Genomic DNA, 18,071 nt, shown 5'->3' with positions numbered 1-18,071 from the left:
TCCAAATAGGTCAGTTCATAAACAAATCCCATTTAGACTGGGTTATATTGCATGTAAACTCAAGACTTGATTTGAACGACCTTGTTGAGTGCGTCAACTGATTCATTGCCTCTAGGCTTTGAAATAAGTGACAAATCAATGTTACAATGACAACATCTCAGTGCCGACAATAATTAGTCTATAGCAATGACCTTATCATTAAGGACGTTGAATGACAACAAAAATAAAAACAGACAAAAGATGAGACAACTCTCATAAAGAGTGAAATGGTGACACAGAAAAACTGAGATTGATCTCCAGGAAAAACGATAACAAACATAAAAGTAACCTTCAATGCAACCAACAGCCATTCAAGAAAGGTGACAGAATCTTATAGGAACGTTGTTTCTGAATACCAGCAACAAAACTGGTCTTGGATTGCCACTTCATTATCCACCTCTCATGCAAGATAATATTTAAAAAAAATCAGAAGGTAGCCCATTACAAATGAGATCCTGGAACACTAGCGGATTTGCCCATCACTTCAATAATGACAAATTGGGCTTTACAATATACAACATTCTGTGTTTCCAAGAAAACTAGATCTGGGAAAAATGTCTGTGAGAGGGTGTTAATGTCTTTTTAAACCCACCACAAAAGGCATGACAGGCTGTTCCCATTCTGGACTTATGGCATTGGTGAAAATGGGCTAAGGATTGACAGTACTAGAAGAGAGAAATCCTAATTAGTTTCTACAAATGCTGACCATGAATTGGCCGGAGCCACTGTCTTTAATTTAGAAAACACTGATTGTGTTTAACTTATACTGGAATCCAAATAAGATTGTAGATGCAAACTTTCTTAACAGCATAACATCATTGATTGAAACTTTCAATATTCAATTTACAGACCCACGCATGATTATCTGTGGCTATCTCAACATTAAATGCCTAGATATTTGGGGTAAGACCATTGAGCAAGCTGAATTAAAAGATAGACCAGTATTATGGATTCGAGAACTTAAAGCTCTGGACTTTTTCATGTTGAATGGACAAATCAAAGGAGATATTCGAGGCAAAATCACATGGTCTCGGGGAGACCAAAAAGCTCATCTTGATTATTACTTTGTATCGAGAAATATGATAGATCCGATTGATACAACATTTAGTCCAACTGAAAATAGTGACCATCATCTCCTAACAATAACATGGAAAGCCCAGCAATCCCGAATAGCAGTCTAACCAGCATTTTATTTTTCAAACTTCCAATGGTGGGAATAAACTCTGAATTAACCCCTCCCAGGTTCATTTGATTGTTGAGATTATCACAGGAAATTTGCTTCAGAACATGTGCACTTAAACTATTCTGGTGTGCTAGTAGCATTCAGAGAAAAATGAAAGAAGGACTCAAAGGTCAGCTTTACAAGATTACACACTTATGATGAAGATCAGGTTCAAGATCGCAAAATCTACCGAGCTGACATGAGACAACTAACAAACTGCCTGATGAGGATAGAACCAAATTAAGGAAACGCAGAAGACAGGAGTATAAGAATTTGATCATTTCTACTAAGGCCCTTCATTCACAGCACAATGCAGAAGAAATGCTAAGAACCATCTGCTCGAAAAACACCTGTGATCTATGGTCCATACTGAACAACACAACTTTTCAATTAGCATCTGTCCCTAATGTCTTCCCAGAGGAGGGGTTGAAATCTCATTTCATCGCCCTTTTTGCACGACTTAAATCTAAGCACTGTCTGGAAGAAAGCCTCGACTCATCCATGGTCGATGGTGCCCCGGGGCCTGATTGACTCACACGTGCAATATTGAAGCAAAACCCTGAGGCACGGGCTGACTTATGTGTATTGTTATTTAATGAGATTCCTGTTGCCGAGATATTCCTGCTTCCTGGAAAAACTGCACTTATCATCCCAATATTTAAGAATGGAAACAGAGAAGACCTGTGCAATTACTGTCACATTGCCCTGCTTGATATCTTGTCGAAAGGTTTTGGCAGGCTCCTACCGTATCACCTTCATCACCATGAGGCTGATTAGACCCCAGAAATCTGGCTTTGTAAGGGCATAGCAAACATCTCAACCTCTTCCTGCTAAACCTCTTGAAACTTAAAACCACCAAGTCAAGAACTAGCATATACATCGCTTTCATTGATCTTGAACAAGCCTTCAGTGGTGTCAGTCAGGAGAGGCTGTGGGCTAAAATGTGATCATGGAAATGCCCTGAAACAATAAAGGTAGTTTACACCTTAACCTCTATCATTGTGAGGCTATATCAAGATGGAGTGTTTATGGAGAAAATTAACACCCTCAGAGTCCTTGAAACAGGGATGCCCACTGGCTGCTACTTTATTTAATATCTATTTGTTCAGCCACAGCCACAGCATTCCCGCCCAAAATATAGAACACAGCAATTCCATGGGTCCTACATGCTGATGGCCTAGTTATCATGGACCAGACAGTGATAGGCTAGCAGAGAAGACTTAACATCCTAGAGACCTTTGTGAGAGACAATGGTCTGCAAGTTAATGCAAAGAAGACCAAAATAATGGTGCTGGCTAGCACCCAAGGTAAAGCAAATCCATGAGAGAAATGGTATATGGACAACCAGTCGAAAGAAGGAGCTCACTCTTTTACCGATTTGGGCCTACAGATCAACTATAACATTAACGACAGCGAGTGGATTAGAGTGCTAAGATCCAGATGCAAAGGTTTATCATCACAAGCCCTACTATTAATGAGCAAGTATGGTAAATGTACAATCTGTTCAATCATAAGTTTCTACAAACAGAAAGCAATCCCTATCGTAACGTATGGGACTGAAACTGCCTTGAACATAACATGGACATTTTCGGACCTTCTAGAGAGTGACATCTGGGAAAAACTATTTAATCTCTCCAGAAGTGCCTCATTAACATCAATGAGATACAAATAGGGCTTACAATCCTTAGAATCCCTCATATTATGGAAGTCATTAGAACTATACCGTAAGTGCATTATGTGTGATCATCTCATTCCTTTTGAAATCTCACAAACAAATCCTCATAAGAAAAGTGAGTGACTGCTCGACAAGTGGAAAGAGACATGTCAAGGCTGGATATACTCCAAAGAGGTCCGAACAACATATCCAGAGAAGGTGACACATACTATTTGCAGACAAGATTATAAAAATAATAGAAATATGATGCACCTACAAATTATCGCTAAATCTGGTACATGAAAGAACATTGGTTGGTTAACTGCCTATGTTCCTGCCCAAATTTCCTTGATCAGGATTTAGAGATGTATTCATGTGCTTCGCTTAAACCTGTTACCTACAAGAGAAGTATTGAGTCTGCAGCTACAAATTCCCAAGTCTGAGGCATTTTGCAGTTTCTGCCAAAGACGTGATCAGATAGAATATTTGAAACACTTAATTCTAGAGTGTAAAGCACTGACCTTGACGAGAACTACATTTTTGGATGAAAACTGTAAAAATGTACGAACCTTATCGGTGGAAAACTGGTGGACCATGATTTTGATTGGAGAACATTTCTCTATAATTCTTGCAGGAACGAAATTCCTGAAAAAAATTCTCAGTTTGAACTAATGATTGACCCGTAGTGGACGTACACTATGATCAAGTCAGAACTAAGGAATATGGACAATTTCATTTGAATGATTGTAAGGTTTGATGAGTATGAACAGTTTCTAATAAATCATTAAAAAAAAAGAAAGACAAATTATACTATTCTTGATTTGCCCTTCCTTATTCTAAATGGGGTTCAAGTTCCAATTGAGACTCCCATCTGTCTATTGGGTTCACAAATTTGTTTCATGCTCTTGGGTTCTGTCAATTCCCTCACTCACTGGGATTCAGAAGATTCTTTCTCTTCCCTGGAATTATGTGGCTTCTTTATTAGCATAGGCTCTGTGAATTCCTTTCATTCACTGAAGTTCTGTGATTTCTCCTCACTCAGTGAGATTCCATAGCCTGCAATAACTAACTGATTCAAAGAACAATGAGATAAGATTCTCTGGTACTTTGATATTCTTAAAATATGACTTTAGGTAACCCTCACCCAAAGTCTGTTCACTGTTTTTTAAAAACATACTTTAAGTGTTCCATATTATCAGGAGTCTTATTAATCCTTCATTATGTTTTCCCAAAAGCTGTATATGAAACAGAAACTACTCTCACATACATTTTGACTTTGTCCTGTTTTTTTCCTTTCTCTGTTCTGCAGGACATTGTGGACACATCTGCCATTCCCTAGTGGGTGGAGTACAGCTGAAGACAAGGAGGACAGCCAGCACCCAAAAAGTCTGCTGAAAAGGTGGAGTGGCTGAAGCCCTCAAGATAAATGTTACAGTATGGGTGAAAAACTTGAACACCTGGCACATATTCCGCTGGGGTGTGTCCTTGTATAAACTAGGAGTCAAGTTGTTGATGGAGAAATTTAGGTCCATGTGACGCCTTCAAAATCTCACAAGAGATGAACCACCAGAAACAGATGTCTTGCTCACCAATTGTTGAGCACTGCATGCCATGGGACATTTGAAGAGGACTGAGACCATAAATGGAACCCCTTCAAGTAACAAGGGATGCTATAGATACACCTGTTCCAACAGTGTTTTGCCTCAGCTACAATATTAAGGTGTGTGTGATGTGTGCTCTGGAAGGCCTGCCCTATAATTAATGACAGAAGGGCATGCAAGTGCATCTCCACAATCATGGCGCAATGACAGGTTACACCTACCATGAATGCATAGAGATTTCACCTCAAAATGGACCTCATAGAGCATATATTATTGCATGTGACAGAGGAATCAAACTCAAAAAGTCAACTCCACATGCCATGTTGGCGGAGTTGCAACTGCTCATTGAATAACACTACCATGCAACACATTCACCAAAATGAGATGCTGGAGACACCCTGGGCGTAGCCCAAACCCCCATAGGCAAATCATTCTAGGATGTCGCAGAATGACTCATGCCACATATGGCATAATATTTTGGCTTTCCACGGGTCACTGAGAATATCATAGCTGCTAAGGACACATTATATGACATTAGGCCTCATTACAACTATGCCAGTCTGGAAACAACAGTGCTGGTAAGGTTACTGGCACCGTTGTTTCTGGACCAGCATATTACAAGTCTTCGGGTGGGTGCCATCCCACCTGGCAGCTGCCGGTTCTTCCATGGACCCCATTCCCATAGAGTCTAATAGGACTCTATGGGAAAGGGGACTTACCATTTACCGGCGCCTGTCTTCCCAGACCACTGGGGTTGCAATACCCTGGTGTAACTGGGAAGTCAAGCGCTGGTAAATCATTACGGGTCAGGCGGCAACCTGCTGGTAGCACCTGCACAGTTACCGCCAGACCCGTAATGAGGCCCATTGCCAATTTTCCTGTGGTCATCTGTGCCATCGACAGTGCACACATACTGTAGCTGTGAACAACTCTCTCACCGGGCCCTAACTTGCAACAACCGGAAAGGTTATACCAGCCTCAACATAACTCTGGTTTGTGATGTACACTTGCAATTCACTGCCCACTCCAAACTCTCAAATTGATCCTGGCATTACACAGGCACCTTGAGGATAGTTGGATATCAAGTGCATTTGGGAAGATCAATACAAGGTCTGCATCCTTCTAGGCAATTCAATGAACAAAGACATATGTAAACAAATGTTTACATCCACCTCATACACCACATGCTTCCTCAAGGCAAATGTCTCTACTTGCAGGCCGGGACAATCACTTCTGTAAAATAATACCACTTTCCCACTCCACACTTGGGTAGCAGAGGATGCCTATGGGTGACATTCTTTATTACACCACACAAACCCACTTAAGGTAGATGAGGTGCTACAACATAACACATTCACACACAGGTTGCATTTGATTTTTCCTCTAATATAGATCAATACGAAAATGTGGATGTTCTTCTCTTCCCATTATCTGCATTTCAGATTTGCTGAAATCTGGTGTTTTTTATCTGCTTTTTGAGCTGACTCACTATTGATGCTTAATCTCGAGAAGTATTTGTGGTGTGATGCTGCCAGTCCTGTAATCAATGTATGTCAAGATGTGGTGGTGCCTACTGTGGTTGCTATGGTAGTACTTGGTATTACTGACAGTCTAATTTGCCTTGTGTCTTCTGCAGGGATGGATGCATAAGAAAGGGGGTTGACCACCGTCAATGTCATGACCGTCACTGCTCACCTTCCTGGTAGCGTTGGTAGCATGGTCTACACTGTTCAGTTATGGTTTTCATGTCTCTACATTGCTGCATGAAAGGCTGGCCTGTATGGACTGGTTCAGTTGCATCCACTCTCATTTTGGATGTTGTGATGTTATGGGCCTGTCCAGCGCATTTACAGTGATTGGCCCTCATTACAACACCGGCGGAAACCAATGGCGCTATTAGCACCATGGTTGCTGCAGGTATTGTAACGAGTCCGCCATGGTGCAATGGGGAATTACCACCCCATTTCAAGGTTGGCGGGGTGGTAATTCCCCTTGCACCATTGGCCCTTCCCCATTCCCATGTTTGCCCCATAGGGCTCAATGGGAATGGGGAAGGCGGTAATTACGGTACCGCAAATTGCGGTACCGTAATTACCTTCAAGGTCCCTTTGCGGGTCCCTACTTTAACGGCTGGTCCAGACCAGCCGTTAAGGTCGGGAGCCGCAAAGGGACCTCGTAATTAGGTGCTAAGGGGTTAACGGCGCCGCAGCCTTTTACGGCGCCGTTAACCCCTTAGCGCCAGGGTCATAATGAGGCCCATTGTGTCTTAAAGGCATAGAAGATGATGGTTCAGGTCAAAAAAGCAGCTCTGCCGGGTCTTTGGTGGGCGTCCGTGTGCAAAACTGCACATTTGGTGAGGTGTTTGCATTGCTTGGCATCTGAAGCTGCATGTTTGTTTTAAAGGTGTTTTGGACAGGATGGAATGGCCACTTGGTGTGTGACAATGTTTCTGTGGCTCCCAAGGGTACATGCACGGAAGGCTCCTTCAGAACAGCTGTGTGATATAATATCTCCCAACCTCACATTGCACCAGGGGAGGTCAGGATGACAGTAGCACACTCTTACGTTCAATGACACACAGAGCTTGAGTAACGCACAGCCTGCCAGCAGTCCGCGTCACTGGGCTAATCCCCTTCCGGGCGTCTCACTTTATTTCCTTTTTCCGATTCCCTTGTCATGTCAGGCAGGCTCTCCCTCGCTCACGTGACTTGGAATGTTCAATAACACCACATTCCTCCCAAACTCAGGGCCTCATTACAACTTTGGAGGTAGCCATGGCGCTATTAGCCTCCAAAATCGTGCCCGGGTCTGGGTTCCCTGAATGGGGAATTACTGGGCCATTCCAACTTTGGAAGGCCCGGTATTTCCTACTTCAGGGAACCTGGGCCCGGTCCTTCCCCATTCCGATTGAGCCCCTAAAGGGCCCCTAAAGGGCTCAATGGGAATGGGGAGGGAGCTAACAACGGGCCTGTCAATTACAGGCCCGTTGTTCTCTCCCTGGTCCCCTTGCGGGACCCGCTGTGGACGTCTAGAAAAACCAGACTTCCACAGCGGGTTCCGCAAGGGGACCTCGTAATAGTGCAGAGTGGGTTTAACGGCGCTGTTAACCCCATTCCGCACTTCTCGTAATGGGGCCCTTGGTGTTAGGGAGAATTCTCCAAAATGGCTAATTCCCCTTACCTGCTGAGTCCCTGCTGGATTTCTAGGATTCTTTTTTTTCACCTGGTAAGAGTGTGAGCCTTTTTTTTACACTCTTACATGTGTTTTGCTGTGTGTGTTTAACATTTTTGTGTTCATAGACTGTGGAGCCTCACCTACTCACTAGGCATCATCTTTTTACTGTGTACACAGCACCTTCAGTGCAGTGACACAGGGTTGTCTGTTTAGACTTCCCAACTCAGACTCCATTTTCTGGTACTGACTACTGTCTCCCAGAACATGTAAAGTTGCCACTGACTTTATTAGTCTTTTTAAATCCACAGTCCCAGTACAAACTATCTTACATAGAGTTCTGGAAAGGGTTATCCCTTTTTGTCTGTGTCTCATGAACATTATGTTGGTCCCTTTTCATTCAGACTTGGCTGGTGGCAGTGGTATCTACACTATTTTTCATACTGCAGTTATTTTAAATTGTCATGGTATTGATTTAGGCTATCTTAGTAGCCTTGAACTTATACTTGCTAGACCATATATGTTTTTATTTGATTCTGGCTGGGTTTATTCGCCATTTCTTTTTGTAAAAGTCTTTCTCGTGTTTTACTCTGCGTGCCAAAGCAGGTTTGGTCCCTTTGTTCGCTGACTTTGGCGGGCTTCTGCAGAGAAGCCGTCCTTAGGCGCCGGAAAGTCTGAGTAGGCAGGATGTGAGGTAGGGATTTTAGGGCACCTGCCATGGGTTCCCTTGGTATCCCAAGTCACACTCCTTTTTGATTGGCTAGGTGCCTGTCCTGCCAGGACAGCCACCCTGCTGTGTGAAAACTGCATAGAAAGCAGGTCTCTGGGACTGATGAGGCAGAGTCACCATTGATTAGAGAGAACCAAAGAGAAGCTGACAGAAGAGGACCTCTACCACGACTGACCCTTCCGGTGAAGCCCTGCTACGGGTCTGAATATACAAACTTCGACAGGCCTCCCTCCTATGGTCGAATTTGCTGTCCACAGCTACAGTGAACCGGATAGCCAGGAGGATCGGACCCTGCTTGGGTTTTAAGGAGTGTACCTTTTATTTGTCGCTTTGCTCCGCTGCTGGTTTCTTCCCTGGGCAGTGCAGGACCCACCAGTCTTACTCCTTCTTGTCAGTACGACAGCCGCTTCAGGAACAGTGAGCCTGCAGGACCTGCCAGGAACGTCTGCCTCAGCTACAGGATTCTTCTGCTCTAAAGGCAATGTGCTAACCCGGTTGTTCGTTTCGTCCAGCCACGGTGAAAGTGTGTGAAATTCGAGGGCTTCTCTTTCTCTATTCTTTAAAGTAACTTTTCATCCGACCACCTTCCTTCTGAACTCTTGGTAAAGACTTAACCGTGAACTACCCTGAACTGTGTGATCCTCTGCAAACACTTTGGTCCATTGACTTTGGCCCAGGCCTCTTGATTTGATTTCCTCACTGTAGTTCCTTTTTCTAGATTGCCCTGCTTACTTACTTGTTGGTGCTGCTCAACTTTTGTGTAACTTTGTCTTTTCCTCCCTTTTAAATCACTGGAGTGCCATTTTGCTCACACTTCCTTTTGAGCTTAACTTATCCAGAATCTGTTGGGTGTGGTGTAGTGTATTAAGATTGTGATTCTTCAACTGCTTGATACTAGTGAAATGTTTTATAACTGATGTGTGAATAAATGTTTATTCTTTTACTCAGAAACCTTGAGTCAGTGTTTGAATCAGAGTAATTGCTGTCTTTTGTGTAACTATTGAGACTGCTCACTTTACTCTTGAGATTGGTCTGGCTACTCAGCCATCGCTACCACTTTACTGTGCAGTACAGGCTTGTACCAAAGGTGAATTTTTACTGTCACTTGTAGTCTTAATTGTGTGCGGTTTTCCCAAAGGGTACTGTATATAATTCTGCCTAACACTTAGATCTTTTGAAACACAAATGTCTTATCTTCTCCTGAGGGCGTCCCCTTGCCTCTTTACCTGCTGGACAGGACCTCAAGCTCTCGGGTTCTTTGGTGGTAAATCCTGTGTAGGATATATCCCTGTATTCGAGTGGAAGGTTGGGGCTTTTCTCGAAGGTCATACTTAGTGTTTGTCCTTCCTTGATGGTCTGCTTCACTTTGGCTTGCATTTTGATCATCGCTGGTGTTCCATGGTGATGGCGCCTCCTCTTGTAGAGTAGAGACATGGTGTTGCTCGTTCCTGGATGTGCTCCCAATAATTCTGGTGGATCAATTCCTTCTGTCTCAGGGATGTGCTATTCATTCCATAGCATCGATGGTACCCAGCGGAAGTGAGATATTTTCCGTGTTACCACTTCCTGCCCTTTGGTGGTGGTTACAATGCTGTGGTTGGAATTGAGTACTCTCCAGGGGCAGGATTCATAGGACAGTATCATCTTCTTTGGAGATGTCCTATTTTTAACTAACACAGTGTCTCCTGCTTGTAGTTCTCTGTGCTGTGCTTGACGGGCTTGGCTCTCCTCGTTGTTCCGTTTATCTCTCCTCTCTTCGATTAGCGGTGTGTCTGGTTCTGGGGCTATCCAGCGTGGGTGAAGCGGTAGATCAGCCTGGATAAGCACCCCAAACATTAGCGCTGATGGGCTGACTTTTGTGGAGGTGTGCAGGGTCTGTCGTTGTGACTGAAGAAAATGGTACACAGCTGGCAACCATGGTTGTTGTTGGTCTTTTTCAATCTGTATGATCTTGTTTAGGGACCCCATGAATATTTCTGCTTCTCCATTTGTTTGCAGGCAGCACAGGGTGTTCTTTCTTTGTTTGATATTGAGGCTGATCCGGAAGTGTCCTAGTTTGCGGCTGGTAAACGGGGGCCCGTTATCTCTCCTCACCTTCAGCGGTATGCCATGTATGGCGAACACCCTTTCTAATGCAGTTGTAACTGATGGTGTGTCAGTGGTCTTGATGTGCTCGTCTTCTGGGTATCTGCTGAACTCATTAATTAAGACAAATAGATATACCTCTCTGGCAATGGTGCAGAAGTCCACACTCACCGACTCCCACCTCATGTTGCTTATGGGTGCACTTGTGATGGGTTCAGGTGCTACTTGTCTCCTCGAGGACTGGCAATCTGCACAGGTCTCCACCAGCTCTGTTACCCTGTTCTGTATTTTCGGCATCCACACTCTGGATTTCAGATATGCCTTGTTTTTTACAATGCCTTGGTGGCATTTGTATGCTAGTCGCAAGGCCCTTTCCTCCAACGCCTCTGGCAGGACAATTCAGTGTCCCTTCAATATGACTCCTTCCTCAGACACAGTGAGCTCATACCTGATTCCGAACAAGGCTTGTAATTTCTCTTGTGCCTCTGCAGTGCAATGTGCTACCATGGACAGGAAGTTCTTCCAGTCCCCAGTTTGAATGGTGTGTTAGCTGCGCTGTAGGCAGGCACCCATTTCTGTTTCTTCAGCTATTTCTTATAGCATCATTTCTTTTGGTTGTGCGCATGCTATTACCTGACACACATGTTCTTCTGTTTCTGTAGCATGTTCTTCTTGGATGGTGACTGGACAAGTAGTCTGCAGGGTTGTCTGCACCAGCCTTGCATGACACATAGATGTTTAAAGGCTGCAGATCCAATTTTCTAGGCCTGCTGGGGGGTTAAGAGCCGAGCCTTTAAAGATTGGTACCAGGGGCTTTTGATCTGTGAATACTTTCACTGGTTGGCGCAGGAGATAGACTTGAAAATGGCGACACCCGTGTAGTATTGCTACCACTTCCTTCTCATTATGGGCATAGTTCTGTTCCGCTTTGGTGAGGGCCCGACTGGCAAAAGTGAGTGGGTATATCGTGTCCTCTTGGTCAATTTGGGTCAGCACTACCCTGAGTTCCACTGGATTAGCATTCAGTAATAGATCTGTGGTGCGGTTTGTGTCAAATAAATCCATCCTGGAAGAGCTCGATAGAGAGTCTTTGATTTGTTGGAAGGCATGTTGGTGGTGATCAGACCATTCCCACAGTGCTTCTTTCTGAGTCAGCCTTCTTAAAAGGACTGCGATGGTGGCTAGTTCTGGGATGAGTCTGGCACAGCAGGTAGCCATGCCCATGAAACTCCTGACTTCTGATGCTGATGTGGGGGCTTTGGCTTCCTTAATGTGTTACACCTTGGCGGGATCGGGTAATACTCCTTTCGCATTAAACACGTATCCAAAGAAGCTCAGTTCGCTCCTGCCAAATTCACACTTCTCGTCATGTAAAGTCAGGCTGGACTCTTCTAGGCATTTTAGCACTGTGGTTAGCCGTCCGTGATGCTCTTCTGTTGTCGTTCCATACACTAGGATATGGTCACTGATATTGGTGGTGCCCACCAGGCCATTCAGCACTTTCTGTATCTCATTTTTGGAATACTTCCTCGGCTGAGGATATTCCAAAGTTTAGTCTCTTGTACGGCCTGAGACCTAGGTGAGATGAGAATGTTATTTACTGTGACTCTCAAACAAGGCGTATTTGATGGTAGCCGGAGCGTAAGTCTAGTTTGCTGAAGAATTTTGCCCCAGTGCGATCTACAATTAGATCATCGATCGTTGGGAGTCACGTGAAGCTCACGACCTATGGCTACATTGGGCAGCTGCATTTTGATGCAGATCCTCACTGCGTTGGGTTGCCGTTGCTTCTGTGCTACGACCATGGGGGATACCCACGGTGTTGGTCCCGATGTTCCTTGTTTTTCTAATCTTTCTAGTTCTTTCTCAACTGCTTCATGTGGAAGGGGACCTGCGGTATCTTACCGCTTTGGGCTCCATTGTTGGGTCAATGTGTAGCTTGACCATTCTCCCTCTAAGCCACACTATGCCTTGGAACACTTTGTTGTGTTTTCTCAACAGATTTTCTATTTCAGGCGTGTTGATGCTGAACGCAAATTGTACTAGCCTCAGATTTTCTGCAGGGCGGCAGCTCAACAGCATCTCCAGGCCTGCCTCTACCACATATATCCTGGCTTGACATGTTGTTCCGTTGTGCAATAAGTTGGAGCGGAATGACCCTGCCACTGGTGACGGCTTCTTGCACCCATTTGCAAATAGTTGTACTCATTTGTCTTTAAGTTTGGGGTTTCGGTTCAATCATCTTCAATTTTCGCAGGGGCATGATGTTCACAGTTGCTCAGGTGTCTATGACAACTTTGGTGGGTATCCCGTTGGATGAGATGGTACAGGAGGGTCGTCTGGACTTCTTTCCGTTGTGATTGTTCTTCGTTGAGCTTGATGGCAGATGTCATGTGGCCTTGTTCACCTTTCTTTTCCCGGCGACTGTGGCGTCATCTGTATCACTGCTCCTGGGTGACCTTTGTGCAGTGCTGACAGCTCTGTTCTTGCCCTTCCCTCTCTGCCTGTGGCTTGAGTTCTCTGGCTGTTCTGTTCCTCTCGGAGGGGGTGGGTTGAGGCAAACTGCTGTGAAATGGTTCAGCCTCTTGCACCTCCAGCATGTAACCCCTAGGGCTGGGCACGGTTCTCCCCTATGCCAGGGCCCTCCACACTATTTGCAGGTGTCTCATCACTTCAGTGCTCGCCCTGACATGGTGTTGGTGGGTTGTCTCCCTTCTTGTCTTCCTCTGACTGCTGCAATCTGTTCATCTCGCTGGGTGTTGTCGAGAGGTAGTCGCTGCTTGGCTGATTTCTTGACGGCTACTTAGTCATCTGTACGTTCTCGCAGTCTGCCCATGGGTAGGATGCAGTCTAAGGGAATGTTCTTCTCTGACAGCACCGGTTTGCGCAGTTTGTCTGATGATAACCCGTTGATGATCTGCAGGCGGACGACAAATTCTTTGTCTGGGAATTCACAAGCTAGCACCATTTATCTAAGTCGCATGTGGAAATCATCACTGTTTTCCTTTGCCCTTTACCTGGTCATGCAAAATTGAAAGTGTTCATAATCAGTATTTAGTTTGGGTTTGAATTTGCTGTTTAGCACAGATTTTGCTACACTCTAGTTATCTGTCATACCTCTGTTTGGTAAGCTGTTGAACAGTCTTAGTGAAAGAGCGCTGATGTTGAGGAGAAAGTGTGCTGTCTCTTTCCTTCTGTTATGTCCCTGGCCTGCATGTTGAGCTCGAATTGTTGGAGCCATATTCCTCACCTGAGGGCTGCTCTAGTGGTGTATGCGTCGAAAGGTCTCATGAATGTTGTTTGTGAATCATCTGGGCCCCCTGCTCTCAATGGGTTGTCTCTGGGGCCTCAGCTGCTACTCCCTTCCCTTGTTGGGCTGTTCTAGGGGCTCACCATGGCGTCAGAGTGCGAGTGAGCGTGGGCCTTCTTGAATTAGCTGCTGCATGGGTTTTCCTGTAAGGCCTGCTTGATTTAGCTGTTGTGCGTGGTGAGCTGCTACACTTTCTCTGTTTGTTTTTTTTTGTTTTTTTTTTTTCTGGGGTTATGTACACCTCCTGCACGCTCTAACCTCATTGTGTTAGTAGTCCGCACTCGTCGCCACTTCCCGCCCTTCACAAAGCGGTCTCAATGATTTATTGCATACTTTCGCTGCTCGGCGTGTGATGAGCCAACAGCCAGAAGCGGGAGACTCGCTGCTCAGGGTGAGGCAGAAGGGGCTTCGTTATGATCCTCGTTGCCATTGTGATAATGTTTCTCCAGACCTCTAATTGCACCGGGGAGGTCGGGATGGCAGTCGCACACTCTTACATTAATTCACAGAGGGAGCTTATATAACGCACAGCCAGCCAGGAGTCCATGTCACTGGGCTTATCCACTTCTGGGTCTTCTCACTTTATTTCCTTATTCCGATTCTCTTGTCACGTGATGTGGGCTCCCCCTCGCTCACGTGACTCGAGATGTTCACTAACACCACAAGCTGGATAATTAAGGGAGTTGACAAATGAATATTTGTTTGTTACCAAGGTGTATTTGCAGATCTATGACACGTGTGATCAGTAAGTTTGAGACATGGGTTTCTTGGGATCGGAAGTAAATCTAGAGAGACTGAGCTGGCTCCAATGTGAACAGGGATCTGCAGGCACTTGGCTTCTGTGCTTCGCCATTGTTGCCGGTGTTGTGCTGCATTTCACTCTCCATATCTTTATGCTTCAAGTGTATGCATTGTTTGTGTCTCATTTCCATGTTTATATTTTAATTGTCACTCTTGTATGTGGGTGTGTGGGGCAAGCCTTTGGGGATGGACTGTGTGTTTGCATTTTTTGAACAAAATATGTTCTTAGACTGGTCACTTCAGGTGTGTCGTCAACAGCTGGGTGGGCCTGAGAATTTGGTGTGAGGATGTCCCCCCTTTATCTGTTAGAGTGATGTATGTGTTGCTCTAATGGAAGTCTGTTTCTCACTTTGCACTCACACACTCTATTTTTCGTTCTGTTGTTATCTCCACATTATAGTTCATGGAAGTTGTCAGGTTTCAGCACTATTAATGCAATATGGGGATTTGTGAAGGGGCGTTTCGTTTCCTCATCTTATTGTGAATTGGGCCTGTAAGTAGTATGAAATGGCTTTATCAGCTTAATGTTTAAGAATAAATTATGTATTCTCTGTATGATTGAGTTTTGTCCTTTGTAGCATGGTATCCTCGACTGGTTTAGGCGACTTTTCATGATTTTGTTAGCAAATACGATGATCACATCTTGGGCTCCCTTTTGTCAGTGGTGGTGGGTGATTTAATTTTATTTTTTATTCGAGAGGCGTTCATATTTCACAAATATTCCAGAGCTACCGAGAATTAGCAAAGGGGCCTGAACCAGCCAATCAGGTTTCGATGTAGAGCCTTCCCCAGAGCCATTTTTTGAATGAAGGGTTAAAATGGTGCATTTTACAGCACACTTTCTGTGAAAAATTGGGCAAAAACCAGACAGTCCAACAAATTGATTTTTTTTTATTTGATTCGTTTTAAGAAAACTTTACACATGTTTTGTTAAAATAACATACAATTACAAGAAATTGCAAATTACAAATAATTGCATAACATTGTACACAATGTATCCTAAAATCAATTAATATAACGTACTTTCTCTAAAAATCATTATGCCTAAGCAACCCTTTGCATGCATACACAACATAGCTAAAACTTCATCATTGTTTGTGTTAATTACAGTAGTCTGTTGTTAAAATTCTAGGATCATTACATTTTAAGGTGACCATTTTAATTAAACTCGGTTCAGGATCGCTCGACTTCTCTTTTCAATTATTGTCTTTCCCTTTGTATTGTGTTAACTAATTAACATTCTTAATCAAAGCATTATTAGCAAACTTCTCATTTTCAAGCTTGTTTTTAATACATTTCCACAGTTGAAATAAACTAGTATGGACTGCCTGCAAATCAGTGTTCAAGCAGTATGCCCAAATGGCGTCACTTTTAATGTAATCGTAGTTATTTACTAAAAGTCCCAGGTTGGCATATATTCGGTGCTCAATTCAGGGCATTGTAGTAAAACATATTGTGGGGTTTCCAGGATATTGGGTTTTTTGCATATTCTGCATGTTCTTTTCTCACGCAGAATTTTTTGTTGTGCCCCCGTCATTGTTAATAAAGGAAGTTGATTGGTTCTCATCCTTAGTCGGAAATATCTGACTGCTGAATTTGGGCACCTTTTTAAGTAAGTTCTGATTGTAAATATTTGTGCACTATCCCGGAGACAAAAGTATCATTCTAAATGTTCGTAAGTTTTAGTCCAATCCCAGGCTTTGATCTTATTAGTGTATATCTGTTTCAGTATTACTTATGCACAAATCCAACAAATGCAAATTATCAACAGTGCGCAGGAGAATTTATCAACACATTGTCATGATGCCTTTGCCTATATATGCCAGTATTCCCGTACAAGAACATACTCATGCTTGCTGTGTACATACTGGCAGTAACAACACTATGTAACGACACTATAAGAAAACATGTCATGCTGGCTCTGCCAGTATATGGCTGTATCCCCACATAAGAACATATTGCTGTTGGCTTTGCCATTAAAATGCCATACCACAATACTAAACAATGTCCAAATTGTCTGCACCAATCTAGGCCAGTCTAGGCACGTAATGAAACTTACCATGTTTGCTTTATCCTCCATGACATGCCATTCCACAGTAAGAAATTCAAGCCAGAGTAGCTGCACTAAAATATGCCAGTGACCAAAATACACCAGCCAAGCCAGCTAATAACACATATGATGTTTGCTATAACATTGATGCCCAATTAGAACTGTTATGCCAGAGTAGACTGTCTGTACTAAAATGACAGTCTAGCTATGTAATGACAGTTTATGCACCGTAAAAAATGCCATGTCACAGTAAGAAATAGCTGGAATGGACACACCAAAATGACAATCTAGCCACGCAATAACATGCATCATCTTTATTTTTCATAGATGCCTATGAATACCATGCCACCATTCCACCCACCCAACGCCTGCTCCCATCAGTGCATGGACCTGGCACAGTTTCACAAACACAACCATGCCACACACACATTCACCCAACATTCACTCACTCATTCACACACAGAATTCACTCACTCATTCATATTTTCTCCCATACACCATACACTCATTCATTCACACACACACCCAGCCACCCATATATAACATACTCATTCATACATGCATACATACACACAAGATACACACAACATACATTAAAGTTAAAAGATAATCAATGGTACCTTCAGCCCCGGTCTGCTCCTCCGCACCAACACCTCCTAATGGTCCCCCGACTCCAGCGCAGTACAAGCAGGAACCAGAAAACAACACGCACCTCCTGATTCCTACACATGCTCTCAGGAGCCGGAGCGCTGAATCGTCAGTGCCCCAAGCTGTCTGAATGTTTGGGTAGATGCTGCATTGCCCCCTGTGCACATTCAGAGGGGCAGTTCTCCAGCCTGCATTCCCAATGGGCCATGCAAGGGAAAAGCAAAACGCCTGGCCTTGCATGGTCCATTGGCCATGTGTGCTGGGGAACAGAAATAGCCAAAGGTAAACTACAACTGTCAAAGGGAAAGCTATGTGTCCCTTTGACAGTTTAAGTCATTCCAGGAGAGCTCTCGCTCAGATGCGGCAAGCAGCAGCGGGAATGCTACGTATTTATATTGGGCTTGCTCAGTTCCTCCATAATGGGTGATGCTACATGCAGGTAGGCACCCCATCGCCTATTATTGACAAGCTTCCCCTGATTTTTTTTCTTGACAGAATCAATTACTCGACAGTTAACAACTTTAAGATATTTGTGGGACTGAACTTTAAAAAATGCTGTGTTGACAAATTAATTTTATTTTTGCGGGATGATAATTATTCAAAATAAATTGAAGAAAATATGCCAACTCATTATTACCAGTTTCGCTGTCAGAAACGTGCTATTGTATGTATAAGGGAGCAAACACATTTGCCACTCATAAAAACCTGGGCTTTAGAACTTGAAGGGCATCATCGGTTCAGCATATTCTTGGAATAAGAC

This window comes from Ambystoma mexicanum, chromosome 10 (assembly GCF_040938575.1).
Source record: "Ambystoma mexicanum isolate Mex_15411 chromosome 10, UKY_AmexF1_1, whole genome shotgun sequence".
Classification (NCBI taxonomy): domain Eukaryota; kingdom Metazoa; phylum Chordata; class Amphibia; order Caudata; family Ambystomatidae; genus Ambystoma; species Ambystoma mexicanum.
The sequence above is the reverse complement of the archived record's forward strand: the minus strand, read 5'-3'. Positions refer to the sequence as shown.